This window comes from Bufo gargarizans, chromosome 2, assembly GCF_014858855.1.
Source record: "Bufo gargarizans isolate SCDJY-AF-19 chromosome 2, ASM1485885v1, whole genome shotgun sequence".
In the NCBI taxonomy this organism is placed as follows: domain Eukaryota; kingdom Metazoa; phylum Chordata; class Amphibia; order Anura; family Bufonidae; genus Bufo; species Bufo gargarizans.
Window position 1 is genome coordinate 399,725,232 of NC_058081.1, and position 14,672 is coordinate 399,739,903.

Here is a 14,672-nt window from a genome sequence, read left to right on the forward strand (position 1 = left end):
GCCCGTAGGACCTGCAGTACCTGTCTGACATGTACCTCATGTGTCTTCGGATCAGACGAGTAAATTAAAATATCATCTAGTTATATCACCACAAACCTGCCTATAAGATGGCAAAAAATATAATTAACAAAATGTTGGAAGACAGCGGGAGCATTGGTCAGACCGAAAGGCATGACTACATTTTCATAATGCACCTCCGGGGTGTTAAAGGCTGTCTTCTACTCATCCCCTTCCTTGATACGAATCAGATTGTAGGCCCCCCTAAGATCAAGTTTGGAGAACCACTTAGCACCCGCAATCTGATTAAATAGGTCAGGAATGAGAGGAAGAGGGTATGGGTCTCGGATGGTTATCCGGTTTAGTTCGCGGAAATTTAGGCAAGGACGCAGGCCCCCATCTTTCTTTTTAACAAAGAAAAATCCTGCAGCCACGGGTGATTAAGAGGGTCTGATGTGTCCCTTAGCCAAGCTCTCGGAGATATAATCTTTCATGGCTTGTCTCTCGTGACCTGAAAGATTATATAACCTGGTCTTGGGTAATTTTGCACCGGGAATCAGGATAACCGGGCAATCATAAGGACGGTGAGGTGGTAACTTCTGACACCCCTTTTCAGAGAAAATGTCCTCAAAGTCCGAACCAAATGTAGGTAGAGTAGCTATGGAGGCGACTAAGCAATAGCTATTTAACCCCTTAGGGACTTAGGGCATACAGGTACGCCCTGTTTCCCGAGTCCTTAAGGACCCGGGGTGTACCGGTACGTCCTGTGTAGTTTTGATCACTGCCGCTCGGCTGGCAGTGATCGGAACAGGGTGCATGTTGAAATCATTCAGCAGGCACCCTGTGACAATGCCTAGGGGGGTCCTGTGACCCCACCGCATTGCCGATCGCTACAAACCGCAGGTCAATTCAGGTCAACACTTCCCCCTGTAGCCCTCTGTGTTTTTGTGCCCGTGGGCGCAGCGCGGGGGGGGAGGATTGCGGGCAGTGCGGGAGGCAGGGGCGGCACTGTGGGGGGCGGATGCGCGATCTTCCGCCCGTCCCCCATTTATTTTCAGCTCATTGCTGACACTCCGATTCAAAACGACAAACATCTGTGCAGATGTCCGCCGATTTAACCCCTTCCATGCCGCGGTCCGCAGGGACCGCTGTATGGAAAAGGTGAAGAGGGAGGGAGCTCCCTCCCTCTCCAATCGGGGGGCTGCTGTGCCTTTGCAGCACCCGGACAGGATGGGGTGACAGAGGTTTTGAATACCTTGAGGGGTGTAGTTTCTAGAATGGGGTCACTTTTGGGTGGTTTCTATTATGTAAGCCTCACAAAGTGACTTCCGACCTGAACTGGTCACTAAAAAGTGGGTTTTTGAAAATTTCTGAAAACTTCTTAGCCTTGTAACGTCCCCAAAAACTAAATTTTCATTCCCAAAATGATCCAAACATGAAGTAGACATATGGGGAATGTAAACTAATAGCTATTTTTGGAGGTATTACTATATATTAACCTCCTCACGACCGCCGTACGCAGGATTGCGTCTTCTCGGCGGTCGTGCTCTTCTGGGTGGACGCGCCGGTGCGTCCTCTCGCGAGACGCGAGATTTCCGGGTATGCCGGCCCGCGCATGCGCATCGCGGGCCGGCAAAATTCAAAGAAGAAGTTCGTCATCAACCTGCCGGCCACGATCATTGGCTAGCAGGTTGATGATTTTCCCAAAAAAACAATCAGAAGCCACTTTTTTTTTTCACTGGTATTGACCGTTAGGTTTTAGGTATAGTTTAGGCCCCTTGGTTAGGTAGTTTAGCGATCAGTTAGCGCCCAGCCCACCGCACCGCAGTCCGTTATTCGCTGATTAGCGTATCGCTAATCAGCATTTGTGCTTTTATAGTATCTGAAAGTGATCAAAACTGATCACGGTCAGATCTATAATTGTATTAGTGTCACTTTAGTTCGCCCTCCACCCAAAACGCAGTGTTTGCCCGATCAGGCCTGATCGGTCGCCCACACGTGCGTTCGCCCACGCCCGCCCCACCGCAGTGACAAAAAAAGTATTTTTTTTTTATCACTGCACATTCACTTTACACGCACTGCGGCGATAAAAAAAAAAATCAGTTTTGATATTTTTTATTAACCGCAGCGGCCTCCGGTACTTCGCTAGCCTCCCCTTTGTAAGACAGGCTTGCTTTTTTTTTCTTGGGTAGTCTCAGGGAATACCCCTAAATTTAGTTGCCCAAATGTCTAACAGGGGGTATTCTTCTGAAGAGGCCTACAGGCTTCTGACCCAGTCGGATGAGGAGTGGGAACCCTCATCTGATGAATCCAGCGGGTCAGAATACGAACCTGTAGAAAGCAGTGGCTCTCTGACACAAAGTTCAGACGAGGAGGTTGAGGTCCCTGATAGCACCAGGCGTACCCGGCCCCGTGTCGCTAGACCGCAGGTTGCGCAGGATCCGCTTCAAGAGCAGCAGAGTGGGGCTGGTGCTGTCGGATTACGTGGTGAGGCATACACCAGCAGCCCAGCCCTTCCTGGACCTAGTACCAGCACTGCCGTACAACCTGGTGAAGTAGCGAGCACCAGAAGGGCAGTTGAAGCTGGTACGGTTGCACGTGCAGTAGTGACCCCGTCGCAGCCACCGCAAAGACGTGCCCGTAGAGCCCCTAGAATCCCAGAGGTGCTGGCAAACCCTGATTGGCAGTCCCCAACTTCAGCCGCACCTGTAGTTTTCCCTTTCACCGCCCAGTCTGGAGTTCGGGTTGAGACAGCTCAGATCGGTTCGGCCCTGGGATTTTTTGAGCTGTTCTTGACTGCGGAGCTCTTAGACTTAGTTGTGGCCGAAACAAACAGATATGCCACACAATTTTTTAACCGCTAACACGGGAAGCTCTTATGCCCAGTCTTTCCGGTGGAAACCAGTCCAAGTTTCCGAAATTAAAACTTTTCTGGGCCTCCTCCTCAACATGGGCCTGACAAAAAAGCATGAATTGCGGTCATATTGGTCCACGAACCCAATTCATCACATGCCCATGTTCTCTGCTGCTATGTCCAGGACACGATTTGAGACCATCCTGCGTTTCCTGCACTTTAGTGATAACAGCACCTCCCGTCCCAGGGGCCACCCTGCTTTTGACCGGCTCCACAAAGTTCGGCCCCTCATAGACCATTTCAACCTGAAATTTGCAGATTTGTATACCCCTGAGCAAAACATCTGCATAGACGAATCCCTGATACATTTTACCGGGCGCCTTGGCTTCAAACAATACATCACAAGCAAGCGCGCCCGGTATGGGGTCAAATTGTATAAGCTCTGTGAAAGGGCCACAGGCTATACCCACAAATTTCGGATCTATGAGGGAAAAGATCAGACCCTGGAGCCGGTCGGTTGCCCTGACTACCTGGGGAGCAGTGGGAAGACAGTTTGGGACTTGGTGTCACCCTTATTCGGCAAGGGGTACCATCTTTATGTGGACAATTTTTACACAAGTGTGGCCCTCTTTAGGCATTTGTTTCTAGAACGGATTGGCGCCTGTGGTACCGCGCGAACTAGTCGCGCGGGCTTCCCCCAACGGCTCGTTACCACCCGTCTTGCAAGGGGGCAGAGGGCCGCACTGTGTAACGAAGAACTGCTCGCGGTGAAATGGAGAGACAAGCGTGACGTTTACATGCTCTCCTCCATTCACGCAGACACGACAATCCAAATTGAGCGAGCAACCCGTGTCATTGAAAAGCCCCTCTCAGTCCACGACTATAACCTTCACATGGGAGGGGTGGACTTCAATGACCAGATGTTGGCTCCGTATTTAGTGTCCCGCAGAACCAGACGCTGGTATAAGAAGGTGTCTGTATATTTAATTCAATTGGCTCTGTGCAATAGTTTTGTTCTCTACAGTAAGGCTGGGAGAACTGGATCCTTCCTCAAATTTCAGGAAGAGATCATCGCGAACCTCCTGTACCCAGGAGGTTCCGTGGCCCCATCCACCAGTGTAGTTGGCCGTCTACACGAGTGACATTTCCCCAGTGTCGTTCCTGGTACCTCAAACCGACCGCCACCCCGAAAAAAATGTCGTGTCTGTAGCAGGAGTGGAATAAGGCGTGACACCCGCTATTTCTGTCCTGACTGTCCTGACCACCCTGCCCTATGCTTTGGAGAGTGTTTCCGGAAGTACCACTCACAGGTACGCTATTAGGACAGGCACACAGGGCTATTAGGGCCCATTCACTCACAGCTGCTGCAAACGTCTCCTTTCACATGGGACAAAGTGCATAACGCACTTCGCCACATCTTTGGGCGATTTGCGCTTTGCACATTGACCCATGGGGAAGGAGAGGTTTGTTCTATAAAAAAAAAAAAAACACACACCAGTAAGCAAACACGTTAATGTTTAGATGTTTAGTTCAAAAAGTTTAAGTTTACATGTTCTGTTGCAAAGTTAATAAAATTATAGCGTTGTGGCCTGGTTTTTTTTTTCTTTTTTTTTTACCCTCCAGGTGGACCAACCGATCTACTAGCTGCAGCACCGATGTGCATTCTGACAGAAGCATTGCGCTGCTGTCAGATTACACGCAAGTCGGTGTATGCGGCGCTGCAAGATGGGATTTTCTCCTCTGCAGTGACAGATACGTTTGCCAAGGCATACGAGCTGAGGAGGAGGCGGCGTTCCTATGCTTTGGCAAACACTTTGTATATATATAAAAAATAAAATAAAAAAATCCCGGCAATGATTTATTCATCCACATCAATTGATGCGAATGGAGAAATCTGGTTTGCCAGGGCATACGAGCTAAGTGGGTATGGATGTAGGGCGGAGCTCCTATGTCCTGGCAGATGCCTTTCCCCTCCATTTTTTTTTTTGGGCAGAGATTTTTTCATCCACATTGATCGATGCGAATGAAGAAATCTGTGCCGTTCATTTTTTTCTTTCAGCCCAGAGGCTGAACGGAAAAAAAAATCTCATTACCTGTATGCTCAATATAAGGAGAATAGCAGAAACTCCTAATGCTGGCCATACATGTAATGATTGCGGAGACCCTCAAATGCCAGGGCAGTACAAACACCCCACAACTGACCCCATTTTGGAAAGAAGACACCCCAAGGTATTTGCTGAGGGGCATATTGAGTCCATGAAAGATTAAAATTTTTGTCCTAAGTTAGCGGAAAGTGAGACTTTGTGAGAAAAAACAAAAAAAAATCAATTTCCGCTAACTTATGCGAAAAAAAAAAATATTTCAATGAACTTGCCAGGCCCCTCATTGGATACCTTGGGTGTCTTCTTTCCAAAGTGGGGTCACATGTGGGGTATTTATACTGCCCTGGCTTTTTAGGGGCCCTAAAGCGTGAGAAGAAGTCTGGGATCCAAATGTCTAAAAATGTCCTCCTAAAAGGAATTTGGGCACCTTTGCGCATCTAGGCTGCAAAAAAGTGTGACACATCTGGTATCGCCGTACTCAGGAGAAGTTGGGGAATGTGTTTTGGGGTGTCATTTTACATATACCCATGCTGGGTGAGATAAATATCTTGGTCAAATGCCAACTTTGTATAAAAAAATGGGAAAAGTTGTCTTTTGCCAAGATATTTCTCTCACCCAGCATGGGTATATGTAAAATGACACCCCAAAACACATTCCCCAACATCTCCTGAGTACGGCGATACCAGTTCTATGAACTCACTATGCCCATCAGCGAATACCTTAGGGTGTCTACTTTCCGAAATGGGGTCATTTGTGGGGGTTTTCTACTGTTTGGGCATTGTAGAACCTCAGGAATCATGACAGGTGCTCAGAAAATCAGAGCTGTTTCAAAAAGCAGAAATTCACATTTTTGTACCATAGTTTGTAAACGCTATAACTTTTACCCAAACCATTTTTTTTTTTTGCCCAAACATTTTTTTTTTATCAAAGACATGTAGAACAATAAATTTGGCGAAAAATTTATATATGGATGTCGTTTTTTTTGCAAAATTTTACAGCTGAAAGTGAAAAATGTCATTTTTTTGCAAAAAAAATCGTTACATTTTGATTAATAACAAAAAAAGTAAAAATGTCAGCAGCAATAAAATACCACCAAATGAAAGCTCTATTAGTGAGAAGAAAAGGAGGTAAAATTCATTTGGGTGGTAAGTTGCATGACCGAGCGATAAACGGTGAAAGGAGTGTAGTGCCGAAGTTTAAAAAGTGCTCTGGTCATGAAGGGGGTTTCAGCTAGCAGGGCTGAAGTGGTTAAAGAAGTAAAGAAATTAAAATTTGAAAATTTGAAAATTTTTCCAAAATTTTGGTAAATTTTGTAATTTTTACTCCATTTTGCCAGTGTTATGAAGTACAATATGTGACGAAAATAACAATCTCAGAATGGCCTGGATAAGTAAAAGCGTTTTAAAGTTATCACCACATAAAGTGACACTGGTCAGATTTGCAAAAAATGGCCAAGTCCTTAAGGTGAAATAGGGCTGAGTCCTTAAGGGGTTAAGCAATTTTCTCTGCAATGCTCACTCCACTCCAATATCTCCCTGGCCTGCCAGTCCACCACTGGATTGTGAGCTACCAACCAGGGAAGACCCAATACCACATGAGGGAAGGCCCTCCGGAACATAACATGAAAGACACTTGTTATGGTGGTCCCCTACCCAAAGGTGTAAGTTATGGACAATATGAGTAAGGTTTCTCTGAAACAGAGGAGCAGAGTCGATAGCACAAATGGGAATAGGTCTCTGTAGCATACAGAAAGACAAACCCATAGTCTGGGCAAACTGGTCATCTTTCAAATTTACTTCTGCTCCACTGTCTAGGAAGAAAGAAATAGTCTCCGTCTTAACACCAAAAACAACAACCACTGGCAACACAAATTGAGATGTTCGTATGGAGGAAATGTATACCCCCCCCCCCACCCCCCGGCTGACATCCTCCGCACAGCCTGGGTTTAGTAGATTTCCGACTGTCTCTTGTTTTTGAGTATAGAAGGACAGATATCAATGAAATGACCCCTCCTCCCACAGAAAAAACAAACCCCACGCCTACGGCGAGCCTCGGGAGGACGGACCTGACGAGTAGTTCCTCCTAGCTGCATAGGCGCGTCTAGGTCCGTACAGACTAGCTTCTGCTTGGGAGGGGTTACTAATTGCTCAGGATCTTTCAATCTGTCCCTAAGACATCTATCTATTCTGATAGAAAGGGAGATAACAGCATCAAGTGAAAAGGGGGTCTCATACAGCGCAAGCGCATCCTTAAAGGGACACTGACAGGCCCGATAAACATATTTAGTTATTCCTATGCAGTCATAGGTCTATTAAAGTGTATTCCAATAACATAAGAGTACCCCCTGTCCGCATTTTAAAACATGTAAAAGCAACTTTATAATCATCTGTCAATCACCTTCCTTTATGCCCAAGGGGTGTTTTTTCACATTTCTTTATGCCCAAGTGGCGTTTTTACTCCTACCTTTATGCCCAGCCGCGCCCCAACTGTCGCTTCCTAGCGCCGCCTAGCTCATTATTATTCACTGTGCTGGGCGGCTTTTACAGTCCCCGATCCTCCCGAACTGGCGCAGGCGCAGCAGGAGACGCTGGCATTGAATAAGTGACGCAGGCGCACTGCGAGTGAGGGTGCCGGGCAAGTTATCCGGCGCACGCGCAGAAGGTACAAGTGAGTTCAATGCAGCAGGAGACGGGGACTGTAAAAGCCGCCCAGCGCAGTGAATAATAATGAGCTGTGCGGCGCTAGGAAGCGACAGTTGGGGCGCGGCTGGGCACAAAGGTAGGAGTAAAAACGCCCCTTGGGCATAAAGAAATGTGAAAAAACGCCCCTTGGGCATAAAGGAAGGTGATTGACAGATGATTATAAAGTTGTTTTTGCATGGTTTAAAATGCAGACAGGGGGTACTCTTATGTGATTGGAATACACTTTAATAGACCTATGACTGCATAGGAATATCTAAATATGTTTAACTGGGCCTGTCAGTGTCCCTTTAACCCTTTCGGATAACCCAAAGCAAAACTGACTCCTGAGAGCCGGATCGTTCCACTGGGTATCCGTAGCCCACCTACGGAACTCTGAGCAATACTCCTCTGCTGGCCGGTCTCCCTGTAGGAGTCTCCGTAAGTTCGACTCAGCCAGGGGGGGACTCGGTCAGGGTCATCATATATGAGACCCAAAGCCCTCAAAAAATCCTCCACAGACCGGAGAGCCAGAAAATCAGTGGGTAAAGAGAACGCCCAGGATTGCGGGTCCCCCTGAAGCAGGGAAATAACAATCCCCACCCGCTGTTCTTCATTACCACAGGAGTAGGGGCGCAGCCTAAAATATACCTTACAGGCCTCACAGAACGTCACAAATGTGTCCCTTTCCCCAGAAAATCTGTCAGGGAGAGGAACCTTGGGTTCCGGAGCAACCTGGTTACCCATAGCAACTGCTGGACTTGGTCTGCTGTAATTGCTGCTGTTGCTGGAGGACCGACGCCTTCAATTCCGCCACCTCTAAAGACAGTCCTTGATGTTGCTTTGTCAAAGTGGTATTTTTTTTTAAACAAAATAAGGGCCAGATATAATATCACGACCAGCGTGCCAATCACATACGTGACGCAAAGGGAGTGCCGGACAAGAAACAGCTGAGGAGAAGAAGCTACGGATCCCTGAGTGAGACAAAAAGGATTGCAAGGCAAACACAGAAAGCTACCATTAAGAAACAGCGTGATCTTTAGACATAGAGCGCACAGCCACCCGCTGCGACTTCCTGACCCCGGGTATAACGGAGTCAGACGTGGCTCTTGACACCCTCGTGAGATCAGGTTTGGGTTAGGTGTTATGTAGATTGTATTATTTCCCCTTATAACATGGTTATAAGGGAAAATAATAGCATTCTGAATACAGAATGCATAGTACAGTAGGGCTGGAGGGGTTAAAAAAATTTTTTTAACTCACCTTAAGGCCTAGTTCACACTTCAGTGTTTGGTCAGTGATTTCCATCAGTGATTTGTGAGCCAAAACCAGAAGTGGAGCCTCCACAGACATGAGGTAGAAGGGAAAAATCTGCTCCTGTTCTGTGTTTAGAGTTGCACCTGGTTTTGGCTCACAAATCACTGATGGAAATCACTGACCAAACACTGAAGTGTGAACGAGGCCTAATCCATTTGTTCATGCAGCCGGCATCTCTTCTGTCTTCTTCTTTGAGCAATAGGACCTTTGATGACGTCAATACGCTCATCACATGGTCCGTCACATGATCCATCACCATGGATACCAGATCCGTTTTTCCGGTGTCATCAGGCAAAACGGATCCAGTATTTATTTATTTTTCACATTTTTAAAGGTCTGCGCATGCCGGAAAAGCAAAACGCTAGTGTGAAATTTCCCTAATCTCTAAACTACTTAGAGATCATAAACACGTATTTACGCCACATTCTTATCATTAAGATAAGGATTGAGTGTTGATAAGTGTTTATAATGTCAGAAAGCAGAGATAAGGAGTCCGTCTGCGCCTCATATGATGGAAAAGACAGAAAATCTACAGGCAGCTAGTAGAGCATGTCAGCTCTGTACACAAAAAGGTTCCATATTGTTAATAAAGACCAATTTTAGCTCAAAATAACTACAATATAATAATAAAATTAAATTGCTCCCAAATGTTTACACAGCCTTTAAGCTTAAACGTTGTTGGCTTTGCTAAAATAAAAAATGTAATAAACTACTTTAAAAAGTGGACATGTACATGTAATCTGGAGGGTGGGCTAAAGTATTGATCTCTAGTACAACAATTATTATTACAACAACAGTAATTCATATAGTAGACTAACAGGAAAGAAGAAATATTGAAACACAAGGGACACCAGAGATTATATCCACAAGGCTGGTGCATTTCCTTAAATATAGCAGCTGTAATAATTTATACTCAAACCTCATAGTTTGTAAAATACAGCAAAACATATTTGCAGAGACCACTGCTACTTGTTACTAATGGCTATATACTAGTGTCTATATACCCTGCCTTTCCTCTACTGGAAAACATGCACTCTCCAGAACATAATATCATGCAGATCTTGCTTCCTCTCTGCCCTTATTTGCCCTGTATACACTGTAATAATTATCTAGTGGTCAATATAGTCTGAAGTAGATAAAACCTGAGGTATCCTAGGAAGCAATCATACAATGTTCAGGATATCATTATAATCTCTATGCAGATAGCTCACTTAACCATAAATTCTCCTTACCTCAGGCTTGTAGATTTCAGACTGGTTCTCTTCCCCTGGCCCAGGCGTCAGTAAGGTAGCTGCTTTTTCTTATTAAAGACTAAGCATTTCTAAACCAGAAAGTAATCAAATTTCTATTTGGGAAAAAATGATAACCTTGGGTGTGGAGGTCAATGAAATGTGTGGTTGATTCCCGGTGTGGTCATTTGTCAGACTCCCCCAGTTCCTATGAACCTGTTAATCTGAGCCAAGATGAGGCTATCAAGTACTAAATAACTTGGCTGATATAATGCGCAATGTGAGAAACTAAATGCAGCTATATTCTCTCAGATCAGTTGGCACGGAAATGAACATGCCCAGTTTATTCTCCGACTGGACATGCGTGGTCAGTGAAGGCTGTGGTAAAGTCTCCCATGCTATAGTGTTCTGGCAACAGGACAGAAGAACAAGAAAAATAAGGACAATAATCTTGCAATCTCCCTTTTTTTCATTTTAAGTGATGTCGTCCTGGGGTTATTTTCAGACTGGATGCTTGCCCATGATGTATTTCAAGGTCTCCTCAAGACACTTTATTCTGCCTACATTACGAAATTTCAAAGCACTTAGGCTTTGCAGGAAAAAAAATCTGTTGAAATAATTGCTGCTATCAAATACTTGTGTTCTGTTATCATATCTGCTTTAAGGAAACTGCTGCATTTTTTATTTGTCTTAGAAGTCTTCCAAAAGAAGTGGGGGAAGTAAAATTCCTACTATGGCAGTTAGAAAATAGAACAGAAATAAAACAGATTTTCATTTCCTATAAAAAATATCATATCTAATGTTTTAATGTCCCTTTTGAATCCAGGGGAATGAGTGTTTTGATCTCAAGTATGTTTTGTATTAAAGGGGTTGTTCAAGAAAGGGAGGTTTTGACCCCCCCCCCCCCCCCATTCTGCCGAACCACAAAGGAAAGATAACTTACCTGCCTACAGCGTCTGCACCCCGCTCCTTCTCATGCAGGCCTGCGATTCTCGCTAGGCTCCATCGATGTCAAAGTTTGGTTTCACACCTCCACAGCCAATCACAGGCCATGGTGATGTCCAGCTGCCTACGGTGCCGCCACCCCGCTCCTTCTTGTGCAGGCCTGCGATTCTCACTTGGCTCCATCAAACTTAAAATTCAGTTTGACACCGTCGCAGCCAATTATAGGCCATGGTGGTGTCCAGCTGCCCTTGCATCGTGCCCACTTGTCAAGACGCAATGGCGGCCGGACACCACCACAACCTGTGATTGGTAGTGGAGTTGTTAAACTGGATGTTGAAATCGATGAAGCCCAGAGGAGCATTGCGGGCCTGCAGGATAAGGAGAGGAGAGCTGGCAGCAGGTAAGTAATTTTCCTTTTGCATTCCAGCAGAATGGTGGACTTTGCCAAAAAAATTCATTCTTGCACAACACCTAAAAATGTGACTTGCAATTAAGTGACTTTAGATTAAGAGAATTTGGGAGCGAATTGCCTTTATTTACTTGTTAATTGTTTTCACTGCCTTGTAAAACTTGCCTTGCTCTTTTGTTTTTGGTGCAATACCAATTAGCAAATATGTGCTCCATGATTGACAATGCAGACCAGTGCGCATCTTGTGCAATGTATGCAGTCCTTAATCGGCAATTTGAAGATACATATTACTGTGCAAAATGTGAGCAAATTGTACATTTGGAAGCTGAGTTCCTGGATCTAAATGAACTAATTATAACACTGCGCAGGTAGATGTGAGGTAGGTAACTAGCTGGGTTAACAGTTAGAACCAGCATTAATACTTTCTCTGCCAGTCAGGGGAATGTTAGCTCTAGTAAGCAGGGAGGGGAAGATACTGCAGATAATGGCCTAGGGCCAAGTAATGGAACTGAGGTGGAATGGAGGGAGGGACTAGAACAGTTCATCAGGAAAGGTGTATGGTATATTGCATGCATGTATACTTATGCCAGGAACCTGACCAATAAGATTTGTGAACTGGAATTGGTAATGTGTGCGGAGGACTATGACATAGGGGGAATGACTGAGACATAGTCGGATGATAGTATGACTTGTCGGATAACTTACAGGGTTACAGTCTGTTTAGAAAGGATCATAAAACCCAGAAAGAGGGAGGGGTTTACCCTTATGTAAAATCCTGTCTAGAGCCCACACTCTGGGAGGAAATAAGTGAGGGTAATGAGCATGTGGAGTCACTGCGAGTAGAAATCTGCTACTAAGGGAAACTGAAACCTGTGGATCTCAGGGAAACAGGGTCTTGGCAATATCTAGAGACAATTACCTTTCCCAACTGGTTCCACCGATAGGGATGGCCACACTGCTGGTTGGGGATACCTGGGAAATAGTGATCATAATATCATAAACTTTTTTTCAGGGAGTCACAAAAATGCAGAACTTTCGACCAGCATATGGATTCCATTAGCCTCACTAACTGGGACAATGTCCTCAAAAATAAAGTACAGCCCCAAAAATGGGATATTTTTAAAAACATCCTGCAGAGCCTAACTATTATGCTCTCCCCACCTTACATGGGCGTGTGTGGTCCAATTGTGTATCTGGGGGGATGCTTTACACCTTGGACAGGAATTACTTTCATTTCTTTGTCAGTACAGATCTCGAGCTAGCCTCAGGGGGCCAATTGGCAGTTACCTATTACACACGTTCACACGTCCGTTGTTTCTTTCCTGATCTGTTCCGTTTTTTGCGGAACAGATCTGGACCAGATCTGGACCCATTCGTTTTCAATGGGTCCTGAAAAAAATAAAAAATAAAAATAAAAAATAAAAATCGGACAGCACAATTGGCCTTCAGAAACAGGAGAAATGGGCTCTGGCGTCATTGGACACAGCAAAGGCATTTGATTCGGTTGAGTGGTCATATTTATTCCAGGTTCTCAGAAAGTTTGGTTTCGGCCCCAAATTTAGACGTTGGGTTGGGATGTTATAAAAGTCCCAGAGCGGGTGTGTTGGTGAATGGGATGCTGTCAGACTACTTTTGCCTGGGGAGAGGAACTAGACAGGGCTGCCCCATATCGCCACTGCTGTTTTCTTTAGCCATAGAGCCACTGGCCATGCCAATTAGGGCGGACCCGCAATATCACGGAACTCGAATAGGAGAACAGGAGGATAGGGTTGGGTTATATGCCGATGATATGGTGCTTTTTATGTCACAAACAGAATCCACGCTCCCTAGGGCAATAGCCACGATCAAATTATTTAGCCGGTTCTCGGGATTGCGGAACAAATGGTCCAAGTCGACCTTATGCCCTCTATATCTATTGGAGGACACGTTCAATCCGGGAGAGCTGCCTGTTGTGCATAGCTATAAATATTTAGGTGTACATATCACCAAAGATGTCACGTCCTTTCATACTCTGAATATCCAGCCACTCCTGGCGTATTGTAAGGAGAAATTCAGGGTGTGGCAGAACCTGCCTCTATCTGTGCCGGGGAGGATCAACCTGATAAAACTGATTGTTCTGCCGAAATATATTTTGCAGCATGCACCATATGCAGTTCCAAAAAAGTGCTTTCAGAGCCTCACCTCGCTGTTGTCACCCTTTATCTGGGGAGCAAATAGGCCCAAGCTTTCGATAACTAACCTGTCCCGCTTTTAGAAGGAAGGGGGCATGTCCCTGCCCGATGTTTACCTATATTATTTGGCTGGGCAACTGAGGAGCATCAGGTCTTGGTTGACGCCGGGATGCGGTCTCTGTAGACAATAAAGGCAACTTACCTGGGCATTGTCAATCTATGGCCTGTGCTAGAACGGCCTAATCTATTCTCACGTAAGCTACTGCCAATTCATAGGGTGGCTGTTCAGGTTTGGACAGCTAGTAAGAGACTACACAAAATGGAGTCGGATCTGGTGGAGACCCCGATTTGGGATAACCCCATGTTCCCTGACCTGCTGACGATGTGAGAAGGGACGTTCTGGAAGGAGCATGGGGTTGTCACATTGGGCAATTTATATAGCAATAATGTATTCAACAATTATGAATCCATGAGTCGTAGGCATGAACTCCCTAGACAGGCATTCTATAGGTTCCTGCAATTGAGATACGCCATGCAAACCCACTACAGAGATACCCCAATCTTACTGTCAACCTTTCCAATGATCGGAGTTATCCGCTCCCAAGGACCACGTGGTTTTATATCAGTATTATATACCCACCTCCTAGATGTCAAGCTGAAGGGTGTTCCAATTCAAGCATTAAGTAGATGGAAAGCTAAAATCCCAGACATTACTAATGATGATGAGGTAGATATTCTCGAATCCCCCACACTAGTGTCACCTGCCATAAACAACAAGTTTATCCAAGTTTGCATATTGCATCAGAGCTACCTGACCCGCTAAGGCTAAACAGGATGGGTAGGCTCACCCACTCTGAGTGTCACAGATGTGCGTCAGCGGATGCTGACTTCTGGCATCTTATCTGGGCGTGCCCCTATGTACATTCATTCTGGGAAGAGGTAATTAAGCTGCTAACTGATCTCCTAGGGT

General features: G+C 45.4%; 1 protein-coding gene across 1 annotated transcript in view; it reads right to left on the reverse strand.

Annotated features, from left to right (window-relative positions):
* Positions 1-10,325, reverse strand: part of FGF1 (fibroblast growth factor 1) — a 213,151-nt gene extending 202,826 nt beyond the window's left edge. Inside the window, exon 1 of the mRNA XM_044277779.1 lies at positions 10,181-10,325. The gene's annotated coding sequence lies outside the window, so the exon portion shown is untranslated. The remainder of the gene's footprint in view (positions 1-10,180) is intronic.
* Positions 10,326-14,672: the final 4,347 nt, after the last annotated feature.